This window comes from Triturus cristatus, chromosome 11 (genome assembly GCF_964204655.1).
Source record: "Triturus cristatus chromosome 11, aTriCri1.1, whole genome shotgun sequence".
Classification (NCBI taxonomy): Eukaryota; Metazoa; Chordata; class Amphibia; order Caudata; family Salamandridae; genus Triturus; species Triturus cristatus.
Window position 1 is genome coordinate 1,143,814,498 of NC_140594.1, and position 17,373 is coordinate 1,143,831,870.

Consider the following 17,373-nt stretch of genomic DNA (forward strand, 5'->3'; position numbering starts at 1 on the left):
TGAGAGGACTCCAAGTGCCAGATTTCCACGGAAAGAGCCTCTCACTGCAGCTGGAAGGTTGGATACTTCAAATTGGCATAGTTTCCTGTCCAGCGTCCTCTCACGTCCCGAACGCTCCCAAACGCTCAAAAGCCTCGCCCTCACCGGGTAGATCTCTGGCTCCCAGGTAAAGCCAAATCCTGAGTATGCTAGTGCTAGGATCACAGAGAAAGGACAGGGACAGAGAGCTGCTGTCTTGGTAAAGGCCTGAAACGGCTAATTCCTAAGAGGGTCTGCACTTTCAGTTATGACTGAATGTGAGTGGGGAAGATGAAGATTTTCTGTACCCAGCATACCTTGCGATGTGCTTAGGCAAATGAGGAGAGAGCCCCACCAATCCCTTGCCACTCCGCTGAAAGCTCCTCCTCTGCATAAAGAGAGCACTTTCACAAGGGAGCAGAGTGGCGCAGCGTAAGCGTGCTGGGCCCATAACCCAGAGGTCGATGGATCGAAACCATCCTCTGCTAATATTGCTTGATTTTTCTTCCTAGGACTAATCTGTCATTTCCACCCTGCCAGCAAGGAAAAGCGCAGGCTTGTGCTAGCTATGTGAGAAAAGACTTCTCAACTATCTGTCTCTGCTGTAAATCAAGAGAGTGATCGTCAAAGGATCAACCCTATACTTTGAAAGTAAAGATACCCAATTAGAAGCATAAATGACAGGTGGGACCTTCACACGTTTTTCGGGGCATGCTTTGAATTTCATTCTTCCCTTTTTGTTCTGCTTTTATCAATCTCCTATGCATTTCATGGAATTTACTCCCTTTCTCTACGCTGCTTTGCTTCCGATGCTGCCCATATGCTCATTTCCACTATTTGTACTGCTGCTTTCCATTTCTTCTCTTCTGCACAGCTTTGTCCTTGGTTTCAATCCCCAGTTCTTTACCCTCTGCAAGACAATTTCTACTGCTTTTCATGTTGGAATCCACACCAAATGCACCATTGGAACGGGTGCAAGATTGCCACTGCACTCGGCGTTGTAACATCTGGAACCTAGAGGACACACATCAGAGGGCGTTGGTGGTATAGTGGTGAGCATAGCTGCCTTCCAAGCAGTTGACCCGGGTTCGATTCCCGGCCAACGCAGTGCAAATATTTATATATTCTCCAAGCAGGATATATTTTAATGCAACATGTCACAAAACTGAAATATCAGAAACAGAATAATCAGCCGTTATATAAAAAAATAAACAAACACGTAGGTAGACATCTCGATCGCCTCATCTGCTACATTCATTGTCCCAATATATGCTATTTTCCATAAAGCACTCAGCACTCACATGTGCTGATAATAAATATTTTGCTGGGGGCAGGCAATGAAAGGGCTGAGCCCCGACCAGACATTATAACCCCAGCATCCCTATTTTAAAAAGCATTTATAGGCGATATCTAGCCTCTGAAAATAATAGGCAAGATCCACCGATAAATCTGGCAAAAGTCCCCAAGATTTTGTGCATACTTGTGCTCTCACCTGAATGCAGCGCCACCTTGTAACCATCGGATGTAACTGAGGCTCAGAAAAATGTTTTATCAGAGGGCAAGTTGAGAGGACTCCAAGTGCCAGATTTCCACGGAAAGAGCCTCTCACTGCAGCTGGAAGGTTGGATACTTCAAATTGGCATAGTTTCCTGTCCAGCGTCCTCTCACGTCCCGAACGCTCCCAAACGCTCAAAAGCCTCGCCCTCACCGGGTAGATCTCTGGCTCCCAGGTAAAGCCAAATCCTGAGTATGCTAGTGCTAGGATCACAGAGAAAGGACAGGGACAGAGAGCTGCTGTCTTGGTAAAGGCCTGAAACGGCTAATTCCTAAGAGGGTCTGCACTTTCAGTTATGACTGAATGTGAGTGGGGAAGATGAAGATTTTCTGTACCCAGCATACCTTGCGATGTGCTTAGGCAAATGAGGAGAGAGCCCCACCAATCCCTTGCCACTCCGCTGAAAGCTCCTCCTCTGCATAAAGAGAGCACTTTCACAAGGGAGCAGAGTGGCGCAGCGGAAGCGTGCTGGGCCCATAACCCAGAGGTCGATGGATCGAAACCATCCTCTGCTAATATTGCTTGATTTTTCTTCCTAGGACTAATCTGTCATTTCCACCCTGCCAGCAAGGAAAAGCGCAGGCTTGTGCTAGCTATGTGAGAAAAGACTTCTCAACTATCTGTCTCTGCTGTAAATCAAGAGAGTGATCGTCAAAGGATCAACCCTATACTTTGAAAGTAAAGATACCCAATTAGAAGCATAAATGACAGGTGGGACCTTCACACGTTTTTCGGGGCATGCTTTGAATTTCATTCTTCCCTTTTTGTTCTACTTTTATCAATCTTCTATGCATTTCATGGAATTTACTCCCTTTCTCTTCGCTGCTTTGCTTCCGATGCTGCCCATATGCTCATTTCCACTATTTGTACTGCTGCTTTCCATTTCTTCTCTTCTGCACAGCTTTGTCCTTGGTTTCAATCCCCAGTTCTTTACCCTCTGTAAGACAATTTCTACTGCTTTTCATGTTGGAATCCACACCAAATGCACCATTGGAACGGGTGCAAGATTGCCACTGCACTTGGCGTTGTAACATCTGGAACCTAGAGGACACACTTCAGAGGGCGTTGGTGGTATAGTGGTGAGCATAGCTGCCTTCCAAGCAGTTGACCCGGGTTCGATTCCCGGCCAACGCAGTGCAAATATTTATATATTCTCCAAGCAGGATATATTTTAATGCAACATGTCACAAAACTGAAATATCAGAAACAGAATAATCAGCCGTTATATAAAAAAATAAACAAACACGTAGGTAGACATCTCGATCGCCTCATCTGCTACATTCATTGTCCCAATATATGCTATTTTCCATAAAGCACTCAGCACTCACATGTGCTGATAATAAATATTTTGCTGGGGGCAGGCAATGAAAGGGCTGAGCCCCGACCAGACATTATAACCCCAGCATCCCTATTTTAAAAAGCATTTATAGGCGATATCTAGCCTCTGAAAATAATAGGCAAGATCCACCGATAAATCTGGCAAAAGTCCCCAAGATTTTGTGCATACTTGTGCTCTCACCTGAATGCAGCGCCACCTTGTAACCATCGGATGTAACTGCGGCTCAGAAAAATGTTTTATCAGAGGGCAAGTTGAGAGGACTCCAAGTGCCAGATTTCCACGGAAAGAGCCTCTCACTGCAGCTGGAAGGTTGGATACTTCAAATTGGCATAGTTTCCTGTCCAGCGTCCTCTCACGTCCCGAACGCTCCCAAATGCTCAAAAGCCTCGCCCTCACCGGGTAGATCTCTGGCTCCCAGGTAAAGCCAAATCCTGAGTATGCTAGTGCTAGGATCACAGAGAAAGGACAGGGACAGAGAGCTGCTGTCTTGGTAAAGGCCTGAAACGGCTAATTCCTAAGAGGGTCTGCACTTTCAGTTATGACTGAATGTGAGTGGGGAAGATGAAGATTTTCTGTACCCAGCATACCTTGCGATGTGCTTAGGCAAATGAGGAGAGAGCCCCACCAATCCCTTGCCACTCCGCTGAAAGCTCCTCCTCTGCATAAAGAGAGCACTTTCACAAGGGAGCAGAGTGGCGCAGCGGAAGCGTGCTGGGCCCATAACCCAGAGGTCGATGGATCGAAACCATCCTCTGCTAATATTGCTTGATTTTTCTTCCTAGGACTAATCTGTCATTTCCACCCTGCCAGCAAGGAAAAGCGCAGGCTTGTGCTAGCTATGTGAGAAAAGACTTCTCAACTATCTGTCTCTGCTGTAAATCAAGAGAGTGATCGTCAAAGGATCAACCCTATACTTTGAAAGTAAAGATACCCAATTAGAAGCATAAATGACAGGTGGGACCTTCACACGTTTTTCGGGGCATGCTTTGAATTTAATTCTTCCCTTTTTGTTCTGCTTTTATCAATCTCCTATGCATTTCATGGAATTTACTCCCTTTCTCTTCGCTGCTTTGCTTCCGATGCTGCCCATATGCTCATTTCCACTATTTGTACTGCTGCTTTCCATTTCTTCTCTTCTGCACAGCTTTGTCCTTGGTTTCAATCCCCAGTTCTTTACCCTCTGCAAGACAATTTCTACTGCTTTTCATGTTGGAATCCACACCAAATGCACCATTGGAACGGGTGCAAGATTGCCACTGCACTCGGCGTTGTAACATCTGGAACGTAGAGGACACACATCAGAGGGCGTTGGTGGTATAGTGGTGAGCATAGCTGCCTTCCAAGCAGTTGACCCGGGTTCGATTCCCGGCCAACGCAGTGCAAATATTTATATATTCTCCAAGCAGGATATATTTTAATGCAACATGTCACAAAACTGAAATATCAGAAACAGAATAATCAGCCGTTATATAAAAAAATAAACAAACACGTAGGTAGACATCTCGATCGCCTCATCTGCTACATTCATTGTCCCAATATATGCTATTTTCCATAAAGCACTCAGCACTCACATGTGCTGATAATAAATATTTTGCTGGGGGCAGGCAATGAAAGGGCTGAGCCCCGACCAGACATTATAACCCCAGCATCCCTATTTTAAAAAGCATTTATAGGCGATATCTAGCCTCTGAAAATAATAGGCAAGATCCACCGATAAATCTGGCAAAAGTCCCCAAGATTTTGTGCATACTTGTGCTCTCACCTGAATGCAGCGCCACCTTGTAACCATCGGATGTAACTGCGGCTCAGAAAAATGTTTTATCAGAGGGCAAGTTGAGAGGACTCCAAGTGCCAGATTTCCACGGAAAGAGACTCTCACTGCAGCAGGAAGGTTGGATACTTCAAATTGGCATAGTTTCCTGTCCAGCGTCCTCAACGCTCCCAAACGCTCAAAAGCCTCAGCCCTCACCGGGTAGATCTCTGGCTCCCAGGTAAAGCCAAATCCTGAGTATGCTAGTGCTAGGATCACAGAGAAAGGACAGGGACAGAGAGCTGCTGTCTTGGTAAAGGCCTGAAACGGCTAATTCCTAAGAGGGTCTGCACTTTCAGTTATGACTGAATGTGAGTGGGGAATGTTAGACCTGGCACCTTGGCGTGAGTTTCCCTTCCACTTTTTGATGGTGTGCCTCGACTGTTTTGCTGGTGTTGTCCGCTCAGGGCACTGCGCCACGGCTAATCCGTGCCGCAGTGCAAGTGCTCCCAAAGTAAAATGTACCTGTAATTGATGTCCATGATTGGTTTATTGGATTCACTGTCAGTCCCCAGTAAAGTGCACCGAGGGTGCCAGGGCTTGTGAATGCCAATGCTGCTGGTGGGCTTGCAGCGCTGGTTGTGCCACCCACGGAAGCGGCCTTGTAAAGTGTGTCTAGGGCCTGCCACCGCAGACCCTGTGCGCGGTCCGGGACCGTCGCGCTGACTGCGCAAGTGCCCCCACTTGCCAGTCCCTAAACCTTCCCTTACCTACATATTAGCCACCCCTCTGGTAGGCCCAAGGGCAGGGTGCATTGTAGGCATAAGGTAGGACATGCCCTGTGTGTGTGGCATGTCTTAGTAGTGAATTACAGCCCTTGTCGTTTTTCACTATTGAAGGCTACCTGCTTTCCATAGGCCAGAATGGGCTGCTGGGATCACGCCAACGCTGTGACCCCAGTGGACTCAGAGAGCATGGTAGAGTGTCAAGTTTGGTATGCCTGAACTCAGAATAATAAAATACTTCTTGTAGTCAAGTTTATTTTAATATCCTGGGTTTGTAAATACTACTTTTAGAAAGTTAGTATTTACTGACCTGACCATCTCAGTCCGCCTCTGCTGTGTGTGTGTGTTCTGCCTAGCAACAGTAAGGAGCAGGGTGGGGGGATCCCCAGAGACAGGTTGGCTGCCAGGTGGTGGGTAGAGAGATTACACCTGGATGGGTGGGAGGAGTACACCTTGACTCTTGAATAGACCTGTGCTCTGCCACCACAAAGCCGGCGCCACCCCCTGTGGGGCGGCTGATGTCTCTGCCCTGCTGCTGAAAGGAAAGAGCAGAGTCACCATAACAAAGTGCTCCAGAACTGGACTGAGCCAGGCCTAGGCCCCCTGGCGCTAAAGAACAAAAGAATCATGGTATAAAAGTAGGAGCCTGGCTCCTAAGAAATCAGAATCCTGTTTACCACAAAGAACCTCTGCCCGACTAGAAGGAGAAGGAGACGCTGGAGGAGCTGGCCTGCTGCCTGCCTGGCTGAGAAAGGAGAGGAAGAGACTTACTGAAAAGACTTTGCTACTTTGTGCTTGAACATTCTCCAAGGGCTTGATCTGAGCTTGCCCCCTGAACTGAACCCCAGGAACAGTGGGTTCTCTGTGCTTCTTGCTCATCCTCCAATTCGAGCCGTGTGGGCATCCCGCTGGAAAAGAGACTGCGCCCCTCATCGCCCCTCCTAGGGCCGTGACACTCAGGAGCTCGCCTGCCGCAATCCCGTGAGAGCCCCGCTCCGTCCGGAGCCGCTCTCTGTCCCCGGGCCAGGCCGCCTGCACCCCTGTCACCGCCTGCCATTGGAGTGCGCTGAACGCGCTATCACCCCTCCTGCCGGAAGCCATCCGACGACTGTGATCCACGCCGGGTCATCCAGCTGCACTGACCGTGCCCTGTGACCCCGCTTCGCTATCCCCGGACATCTCAGGCCGCGCCGCCCCCGCTGTGGAGACCCTCCTGCACCGCCGTGCTAAAGGGTCGCTGGCCGCGCCTGCCTACGTGCCCACACCTGCTGATTGAGGACCCAAGAACACTTCCCAAGCTGAGAGTCGCCCCGACCTGTGCCGACTCTCCACATCACGAAAGAAGTTCCAGTATCGGGCTCGGGGCCCGCAACGCCTTATTTCCCCGTTCGCAGGAACCGATCTCTGTGAGTACTGGAACTACAAGTAAAGAGACTACGAACTATCCATTTGAAACTACGAACCAAGAACAGTTACCTGCTGTATAACCTGGTGGCCTAGCGAAAACGTTATTGGTCTTGTGATAAGTCTGCTGAGAGATATATACCTTATTTTTACATAAAGAAACGTATTTTTATATATATCCAAGTCTGGTGTCCGTTTCTGGGGGGATTGATGTATTTACTGTGTGTATGATTGTAAGTGCTTAACCAACAACGCCTGAGGAATCGCCTTGGCTGCTCACGCCACGCACCTAGAGGGTGAGCAAGGGTCATTCGCGAGGGGTTATCCTGCGCCCTGACGTGGAGGAGAGGGTTCCTGCTTGACTCAAGGGCAACCTTGCGCCAACCAGAGATCCCCGACTCTAACATTGTTGGCAGCGGTTGGGATTTCGGATTGGCACTTGTAATTTGCATACAGTGAATTATTAATCGCCAGATAGTGAGAGCAGACCAAATAACGCAGCCACAGGTTTGTAATTGTTGAACTTTGTTGAGACATCTGCCATTACTGCAACCATGCCTGGCTCGCACTCCGCTGGAAGAGCACTCTCTGTGATTTCTGGAATAGATGAGGTGGATTGGGAGAGACTGGAAGGCTACACGATGGAGCAATTGAAAGGCTACAGTGTACAATTCAGAGTCCCCCATGCTGGATGCAAGAGGAAGCCCCAGTACACCAAGGCGTTGAGAGCCTGGAAGGAGTCACGAGACCTACGGAATGCGGGGGACATCGTTCCACCCGACAACCTTGAGGAACCCAGCAGAGTCCGGTCGCCAGAGGAGCTGGCAGACAGGGCAGCCGACAGGGCGCATGCAATGGAGATGGCAAAGTTGGCAGGACAAATGGAAATGGAAAAGCAGAAGTTGGCCCTGGAGGCACAACAACGCCAAATGGATCATGATATCAGATTGAAGGAGTTGGAGCTGAAGGCGAAAAGTTTGGACACCGCTCCTTCTGGTGGCAGCACTCCACCAGCGCAGGTAGAGTCCAAGGTGTACATCCCCAAAGATGTAGTAAAGGAGTATTTTAGAAAGGATGACATAGGGCAGTGGTTTAGAGCCTACGAGGTGGCCATGTCCTCACACCGGGTCCCTGAGAAAGACTGGGGAGCGGGGTTGTGGGGAAGGTTCCTTGCGGAAGGGCGGGACACACTGTTAGATTTGCCCTTAGAAGTCCAGACCTCATACCCCCATATGAAGGAAGCTTTAATGACCAGGTATGGGTTAACTCCTGAGCTATATAGACAGAGGTTCAGGGAGACCAAGAAGATCCCTGAGAGTACGTATGTGGAATATGTGACCTTTTTCTGCAGAGCGCTGGATGGTTGGGTGAAGGGTAGCAAAGTGAATGATTATCAAGGGCTGCTTGATTTAATTGCATGGGAGCACTTGTCCAGTCAATGTTTTCCTGAGCTACGCCAGCACCTGATAGATAGCAAGCTGTCCAACCCGAGGAAGCTTGCTGAGGAGGCGGACCGCTGGCTCAGCACCAGGGTCCACAAGGGTCAAGTGGGAGACTCCGCCAAAGGTGGGCAGGGTCCCCAGCAGAAGAGTGGGGGGGACAAGGGTAAACAGAAGGGGTTCCAAAAAGGCCCCCAAAGTAATTCCCAAGGGAACCAGCAGAAGGGTTCTCAGCCTCCCCCACCCCCGCAGCAGAACGGGGCCCCGACAGGTAGACCTGTTCCAAAGGGGCCCTTCAATTGTTATAAGTGTGGTGACCCGGGTCACATTGCCTCTGATCCGAAGTGTCGCCTGTTTGGTAAGACCGCACCCACTGGTGCTCCCCCCCGGCAAGTAGCTAGTGTTAACTTTGGGGAGGAAGTAGCAGTCCAGGAGGGTGGGGGTCCCGGGCAGATGACCCTAGTCTCGCTAGGAGACAGTGAGATGGTCCCTGTAACCTACCTGCCCTCTAACACTAAGAAATATGGGCAGGTGGTGACCATCAATGGAAAGAAGGTTGAGGCTCTTAGAGATACAGGAGCCAGCGTGACCTCGGTGAGGCAACACCTGGTGTCTCAAGAGCAGATTGTACCCAATGCCTACTGTAGGGTTGTCAATGCTGACAACGTAGAGAGTCGTTGTCCAATGGCTCAAGTTCCCTTTGAGTGGGGGGAGGTCTCTGGTACTCTACAAGTCGCTGTGAGAACTGACATGCCTGTAGACTGTCTGCTAGGGAACGACCTGGAGAGTTCCCCTTGGGAAAAGGTGGAGAAGACCACACATCTGAGGATGGTGGGTCTACCCGACTGGGCGTGCGTGACCACCCGGTCCATGGCAGCCAGTAGGGGTGTTGAGAGGGTCCTGGAGCCTGAGGGAGAGGTCCAGGAACCGGCCTTAGGGAGAAGGCGCAGGAGGCGCGGGAAACCGGCCCCCGAAGTTCCCACGGCCCAGGAGGAAGTAGACCCTGAGGGGGATGCTCTGGAGCCTACCGGGGAACAGATTGCCGAACTGGGAGACTTGCCTGAGCTGACCCATTGGCAGCAAGAAGGAGGTCCCTCCAGGGAGGAATTCTGCAGGGAGCAGAAAGAATGCCCTTCTCTCGTGGGTATGCGGCAGCAGGCTGCAGACCAGGCCAATGGTGTTCAGGCCAAAACACATTACGTGTACTGGGAGAGTGACCTCCTGTATTCCGAGCCTAAGGCTGCTGAACCTGGGTCAGCCCGTGTGCTGGTGGTACCCCAGAAGTTCAGAACCTTCCTACTGGGGCTGGCTCACGATGTGCCTTTAGCAGGACATTTGGGGATGGACAAGACCTATGACAGGCTTGTCACCCACTTTTACTGGCCCCAAATGCATAAGAATTCAGATTCCTACTGCAGAACCTGTCAGACTTGCCAGGCAAGTGGTAAGAGCGGAGGGAAGCATAAGGCTCCTCTGCAACCTTTCCCTGTGGTCGGTACGCCATTCCAACGAGTGGGTATTGACATTGTGGGGCCTCTGGACCCCAAGACAGCCCTGGGCAACAGGTTCATCCTGGTCTTGGTGGACCATGCCACCCGGTACCCTGAAGCCATCCCTCTGAGGACAGTGACGGCCCCCGTGGTGGGACGGGCACTGATGGGAATTTTCTCCCGAGTGGGATTCCCTCTAGAGGTGGTGAGCGACAGGGGGACCAATTTCATATCCACATATATGAAATCCCTGTGGAAGGAGTGTGGGGTAACTTACAAGTTCACCACTCCTTACCATCCCCAAGGAAATGGGTTGGTTGAGAGATTCAACCGAACCCTCAAAGGCATGATCATGGGCCTGGACGGTCCAATGAGGCGTAAGTGGGACGTCCTCTTGCCATGCCTGCTCTTCGCTTACCGAGAGGTGCCGCAGAAGTCTCTAGGGTTCAGCCCCTTTGAGCTTCTGTATGGTCACCCGGTAAGAGGACCTCTGAGTTTGGTAAAGGAAGGCTGGGAGCAATCTCCCAGGAAACCTCCCCAGAATGTATATAGTTACATGCTGGCCTTCCGAAACCAGACTCGGCGTTTCAGGCAACTTGCTGAGGCAAATCTGGAAGCCAGCCAGGAAGGGATGAAGCGGTGGTACGACCGGAATGCCACTCTGGTAGAGCTTCAACCTGGACAAAAGGTGTGGGTCTTGGCCCCAGTGGAGCCGTGTGCACTTCAGGATAAGTGGACAGGTCCATTTGAGGTTGTGGAGCGCAAAAGTCCTATCACCTACTTGGTGGACATGCAGACTCCCCGGAACCCTTTGAGGGTCCTACATGTTAACCGCCTTAAGCCCCACTTAGAGAGGACCGAAGTGGGCATGCTGCTGGCCACTGATGATGGAATGGAAGAGGAGACCGAGCCTCTTCCTGACCTCTTAGTGGCCTCTGAGAAAGATGGGTCAGTGGATGGAGTTAACCTCTCACCCACCCTGACGCCCGAACAACAGGAAGACTGCCGCCACTTGCTGGGACAATTTTCCGACCGATTCTCCCTGGTTCCTGGTGTCACAGATTGGTGCGTCCATGATGTGGACACAGGAGACAGCTTACCCGTGAAGCACAAGGCTTACAGGGTAACTGACAGGGTCAGAGCTTGCATCAAGGAGGAGGTCTCCAAAATGCTTGCGCTAGGGGTGGTTGAGTCCTCCAGCAGTCCTTGGTCCAGCCCCGTGGTCTTGGTCCCAAAGGCTGCTGCGCCGGGAGCCACACCTGAACTCCGGTTCTGTGTGGACTACAGAGGACTCAATTCAGTCACGAAGACTGACGCGCACCCCATCCCCAGAGCTGATGAGCTCATTGATCGGCTGGGGGCTGCCCGGTTCCTCAGTACGTTTGATTTAACGTCTGGGTACTGGCAGATCGCCTTGACCGACGGGGCCAAAGAGAGGTCAGCATTCTCTACACCAGATGGGCACTTCCAGTTCCGAGTCATGCCATTTGGGATGAAGAATGCCCCTGCCACCTTTCAGAGGTTGGTCAACCAGGTACTGGTTGGGCTGGATGCGTTCAGTGCCGCCTACCTGGATGACATCGCAGTGTTCAGTGCCACCTGGCCTGAACACCTGCGCCACCTCTGGGAAGTGTTGATGGCGCTGCGCCGAGCAGGCCTCACGATCAAGGCAAGCAAGTGCCAGATCGGGCAGGGTTCCGTGGTGTACTTGGGACACCAAGTGGGGAGCGGCAAGGTGGCACCCTTGCAACCCAAAATTGAAACCATCCTGGCTTGGGAACCCCCCAAGACGCAGACCGCAGTGAGGGCCTTCCTGGGGCTCACTGGGTACTACAGGAGGTTTGTCAAGGGCTATGGAACGATCGTTGCCCCCTTGACAGAGCTGACTTCGAAGAAGCAGCCCAGGAACGTGATTTGGACTGACACCTGTCAGGAAGCTTTCGACACCCTGAAGACTGCCATGTGCACGGCGCCCGTGCTCTTGGCCCCTGACTTCTCCAAGGAATTCCTAGTCCAGACAGACGCTTCAGAGCATGGTGTAGGGGCTGTTCTCTCACAGATGACTGAGGAGGGCTGGGACCAACCCGTAGCCTTCATCAGTAGGAGGTTACTTCCACGGGAAAGTAGGTGGAGTGCAATTGAGCGAGAAGCATTTGCTGTGGTCTGGGCGCTGAAGAAGCTAAGACCCTACTTGTTTGGGTCTCACTTCCGGGTTCAGACGGACCACAGGCCCCTCAGATGGTTGATGCAAATGAGGGGTGAGAACCCGAAGCTGTTGAGGTGGTCCATCTCCCTACAGGGTATGGACTTTACGGTGGAACACCGTCCTGGTACAGATCACGCCAACGCTGACGGTCTGTCCAGGTATTTCCGCCTTAGTGACGAGGAACCCCCTGGGCAAGGGTAGTTCTCCCCACCTTTCAGCTGGAGGGGACACGTGTTAGACCTGGCACCTTGGCGTGAGTTTCCCTTCCACTTTTTGATGGTGTGCCTCGACTGTTTTGCTGGTGTTGTCCGCTCAGGGCACTGCGCCACGGCTAATCCGTGCCGCAGTGCAAGTGCTCCCAAAGTAAAATGTACCTGTAATTGATGTCCATGATTGGTTTATTGGATTCACTGTCAGTCCCCAGTAAAGTGCACCGAGGGTGCCAGGGCTTGTGAATGCCAATGCTGCTGGTGGGCTTGCAGCGCTGGTTGCGCCACCCACGGAAGCGGCCTTGTAAAGTGTGTCTAGGGCCTGCCACCGCAGACCCTGTGCGCGGTCCGGGACCGTCGCGCTGACTGCGCAAGTGCCCCCACTTGCCAGTCCCTAAACCTTCCCTTACCTACATATTAGCCACCCCTCTGGTAGGCCCAAGGGCAGGGTGCATTGTAGGCATAAGGTAGGACATGCCCTGTGTGTGTGGCATGTCTTAGTAGTGAATTACAGCCCTTGTCGTTTTTCACTATTGAAGGCTACCTGCTCTCCATAGGCCAGAATGGGCTGCTGGGATCACGCCAACGCTGTGACCCCAGTGGACTCAGAGAGCATGGTAGAGTGTCAAGTTTGGTATGCCTGAACTCAGAATAATAAAATACTTCTTGTAGTCAAGTTTATTTTAATATCCTGGGTTTGTAAATACTACTTTTAGAAACTTAGTATTTACTGACCTGACCATCTCAGTCCGCCTCTGCTGTGTGTGTGTGTTCTGCCTAGCAACAGTAAGGAGCAGGGTGGGGGGATCCCCAGAGACAGGTTGGCTGCCGGGTGGTGGGTAGAGAGATTACACCTGGATGGGTGGGAGGAGTACACCTTGACTCTTGAATAGACCTGTGCTCTGCCACCACAAAGCCGGCGCCACCCCCTGTGGGGCGGCTGATGTCTCTGCCCTGCTGCTGAAAGGAAAGAGCAGAGTCACCATAACAAAGTGCTCCAGAACTGGACTGAGCCAGGCCTAGGCCCCCTGGCGCTAAAGAACAAAAGAATCATGGTATAAAAGTAGGAGCCTGGCTCCTAAGAAATCAGAATCCTGTTTACCACAAAGAACCTCTGCCCGACTAGAAGGAGAAGGAGACGCTGGAGGAGCTGGCCTGCTGCCTGCCTGGCTGAGAAAGGAGAGGAAGAGACTTACTGAAAAGACTTTGCTACTTTGTGCTTGAACATTCTCCAAGGGCTTGATCTGAGCTTGCCCCCTGAACTGAACCCCAGGAACAGTGGGTTCTCTGTGCTTCTTGCTCATCCTCCAATTCGAGCCGTGCGGGCATCCCGCTGGAAAAGAGACTGCGCCCCTCATCGCCCCTCCTAGGGCCGTGACACTCAGGAGCTCGCCTGCCGCAATCCCGTGAGAGCCCCGCTCCGTCCGGAGCCGCTCTCTGTCCCCGGGCCAGGCCGCCTGCACCCCTGTCACCGCCTGCCATTGGAGTGCGCTGAACGCGCTATCACCCCTCCTGCCGGAAGCCATCCGACGACTGTGATCCACGCCGGGTCATCCAGCTGCACTGACCGTGCCCTGTGACCCCGCTTCGCTATCCCCGGACATCTCAGGCCGCGCCGCCCCCGCTGTGGAGACCCTCCTGCACCGCCGTGCTAAAGGGTCGCTGGCCGCGCCTGCCTACGTGCCCACACCTGCTGATTGAGGACCCAAGAACACTTCCCAAGCTGAGAGTCGCCCCGACCTGTGCCGACTCTCCACATCACGAAAGAAGTTCCAGTATCGGGCTCGGGGCCCGCAACGCCTTATTTCCCCGTTCGCAGGAACCGATCTCTGTGAGTACTGGAACTACAAGTAAAGAGACTACGAACTATCCATTTGAAACTACGAACCAAGAACAGTTACCTGCTGTATAACCTGGTGGCCTAGCGAAAACGTTATTGGTCTTGTGATAAGTCTGCTGAGAGATATATACCTTATTTTTACATAAAGAAACGTATTTTTATATATATCCAAGTCTGGTGTCCGTTTCTGGGGGGATTGATGTATTTACTGTGTGTATGATTGTAAGTGCTTAACCAACAACGCCTGAGGAATCGCCTTGGCTGCTCACGCCACGCACCTAGAGGGTGAGCAAGGGTCATTCGCGAGGGGTTATCCTGCGCCCTGACGTGGAGGAGAGGGTTCCTGCTTGACTCAAGGGCAACCTTGCGCCAACCAGAGATCCCCGACTCTAACAGGAAAGATGAAGATTTTCTGTACCCAGCATACCTTGCGATGTGCTTAGGCAAATGAGGAGAGAGCCCCACCAATCCCTTGCCACTCCGCTGAAAGCTCCTCCTCTGCATAAAGAGAGCACTTTCACAAGGGAGCAGAGTGGCGCAGCGGAAGCGTGCTGGGCCCATAACCCAGAGGTCGCTGGATCGAAACCATCCTCTGCTAATATTGCTTGATTTTTCTTCCTAGGACTAATCTGTCATTTCCACCCTGCCAGCAAGGAAAAGCGCAGGCTTGTGCTAGCTATGTGAGAAAAGACTTCTCAACTATCTGTCTCTGCTGTAAATCAAGAGAGTGATCGTCAAAGGATCAACCCTATACTTTGAAAGTAAAGATACCCAATTAGAAGCATAAATGACAGGTGGGACCTTCACACGTTTTTCGGGGCATGCTTTGAATTTCATTCTTCCCTTTTTGTTCTGCTTTTATCAATCTCCTATGCATTTCATGGAATTTACTCCCTTTCTCTTCGCTGCTTTGCTTCCGATGCTGCCCATATGCTCATTTCCACTATTTGTACTGCTGCTTTCCATTTCTTCTCTTCTGCACAGCTTTGTCCTTGGTTTCAATCCCCAGTTCTTTACCCTCTGCAAGACAATTTCTACTGCTTTTCATGTTGGAATCCACACCAAATGCACCATTGGAACGGGTGCAAGATTGCCACTGCACTCGGCGTTGTAACATCTGGAACCTAGAGGACACACATCAGAGGGCGTTGGTGGTATAGTGGTGAGCATAGCTGCCTTCCAAGCAGTTGACCCGGGTTCGATTCCCGGCCAACGCAGTGTAAATATTTATATATTCTCCAAGCAGGATATATTTTAATGCAACATGTCACAAAACTGAAATATCAGAAACAGAATAATCAGCCGTTATATAAAAAAATAAACAAACACGTAGGTAGACATCTCGATCGCCTCATCTGCTACATTCATTGTCCCAATATATGCTATTTTCCATAAAGCACTCAGCACTCACATGTGCTGATAATAAATATTTTGCTGGGGGCAGGCAATGAAAGGGCTGAGCCCCGACCAGACATTATAACCCCAGCATCCCTATTTTAAAAAGCATTTATAGGCGATATCTAGCCTCTGAAAATAATAGGCAAGATCCACCGATAAATCTGGCAAAAGTCCCCAAGATTTTGTGCATACTTGTGCTCTCACCTGAATGCAGCGCCACCTTGTAACCATCGGATGTAACTGAGGCTCAGAAAAATGTTTTATCAGAGGGCAAGTTGAGAGGACTCCAAGTGCCAGATTTCCACGGAAAGAGCCTCTCACTGCAGCTGGAAGGTTGGATACTTCAAATTGGCATAGTTTCCTGTCCAGCGTCCTCTCACGTCCCGAACGCTCCCAAACGCTCAAAAGCCTCGCCCTCACCGGGTAGATCTCTGGCTCCCAGGTAAAGCCAAATCCTGAGTATGCTAGTGCTAGGATCACAGAGAAAGGACAGGGACAGAGAGCTGCTGTCTTGGTAAAGGCCTGAAACGGCTAATTCCTAAGAGGGTCTGCACTTTCAGTTATGACTGAATGTGAGTGGGGAAGATGAAGATTTTCTGTACCCAGCATACCTTGCGATGTGCTTAGGCAAATGAGGAGAGAGCCCCACCAATCCCTTGCCACTCCGCTGAAAGCTCCTCCTCTGCATAAAGAGAGCACTTTCACAAGGGAGCAGAGTGGCGCAGCGGAAGCGTGCTGGGCCCATAACCCAGAGGTCGATGGATCGAAACCATCCTCTGCTAATATTGCTTGATTTTTCTTCCTAGGACTAATCTGTCATTTCCACCCTGCCAGCAAGGAAAAGCGCAGGCTTGTGCTAGCTATGTGAGAAAAGACTTCTCAACTATCTGTCTCTGCTGTAAATCAAGAGAGTGATCGTCAAAGGATCAACCCTATACTTTGAAAGTAAAGATACCCAATTAGAAGCATAAATGACAGGTGGGACCTTCACACGTTTTTCGGGGCATGCTTTGAATTTCATTCTTCCCTTTTTGTTCTACTTTTATCAATCTTCTATGCATTTCATGGAATTTACTCCCTTTCTCTTCGCTGCTTTGCTTCCGATGCTGCCCATATGCTCATTTCCACTATTTGTACTGCTGCTTTCCATTTCTTCTCTTCTGCACAGCTTTGTCCTTGGTTTCAATCCCCAGTTCTTTACCCTCTGCAAGACAATTTCTACTGCTTTTCATGTTGGAATCCACACCAAATGCACCATTGGAACGGGTGCAAGATTGCCACTGCACTTGGCGTTGTAACATCTGGAACCTAGAGGACACACTTCAGAGGGCGTTGGTGGTATAGTGGTGAGCATAGCTGCCTTCCAAGCAGTTGACCCGGGTTCGATTCCCGGCCAACGCAGTGCAAATATTTATATATTCTCCAAGCAGGATATATTTTAATGCAACATGTCACAAAACTGAAATATCAGAAACAGAATAATCAGCCGTTATATAAAAAAATAAACAAACACGTAGGTAGACATCTCGATCGCCTCATCTGCTACATTCATTGTCCCAATATATGCTATTTTCCATAAAGCACTCAGCACTCACATGTGCTGATAATAAATATTTTGCTGGGGGCAGGCAATGAAAGGGCTGAGCCCCGACCAGACATTATAACCCCAGCATCCCTATTTTAAAAAGCATTTATAGGCGATATCTAGCCTCTGAAAATAATAGGCAAGATCCACCGATAAATCTGGCAAAAGTCCCCAAGATTTTGTGCATACTTGTGCTCTCACCTGAATGCAGCGCCACCTTGTAACCATCGGATGTAACTGCGGCTCAGAAAAATGTTTTATCAGAGGGCAAGTTGAGAGGACTCCAAGTGCCAGATTTCCACGGAAAGAGCCTCTCACTGCAGCTGGAAGGTTGGATACTTCAAATTGGCATAGT

At 50.7% G+C, this 17,373-nt stretch overlaps 5 non-coding genes across 5 annotated transcripts; all 5 read left to right on the forward strand.

Annotated features, from left to right (window-relative positions):
* The first annotated feature begins 1,053 nt into the window (after nt 1-1,053).
* TRNAG-UCC (transfer RNA glycine (anticodon UCC)) lies at nt 1,054-1,125 on the forward strand. The gene has a single exon. It is a non-coding gene; the product is annotated as a tRNA-Gly (tRNA).
* A 1,510-nt stretch (nt 1,126-2,635) lies between these two features.
* On the forward strand, nt 2,636-2,707 carry TRNAG-UCC (transfer RNA glycine (anticodon UCC)). The gene has a single exon. It is a non-coding gene; the product is annotated as a tRNA-Gly (tRNA).
* A 1,510-nt stretch (nt 2,708-4,217) lies between these two features.
* Nucleotides 4,218-4,289, forward strand: TRNAG-UCC (transfer RNA glycine (anticodon UCC)). The gene has a single exon. It is a non-coding gene; the product is annotated as a tRNA-Gly (tRNA).
* Nucleotides 4,290-15,180: 10,891 nt separating this feature from the next.
* TRNAG-UCC (transfer RNA glycine (anticodon UCC)) lies at nt 15,181-15,252 on the forward strand. Its single transcript has one exon. It is a non-coding gene; the product is annotated as a tRNA-Gly (tRNA).
* A 1,510-nt stretch (nt 15,253-16,762) lies between these two features.
* TRNAG-UCC (transfer RNA glycine (anticodon UCC)) lies at nt 16,763-16,834 on the forward strand. Its single transcript has one exon. It is a non-coding gene; the product is annotated as a tRNA-Gly (tRNA).
* The last annotated feature ends 539 nt before the right edge of the window (nt 16,835-17,373 follow it).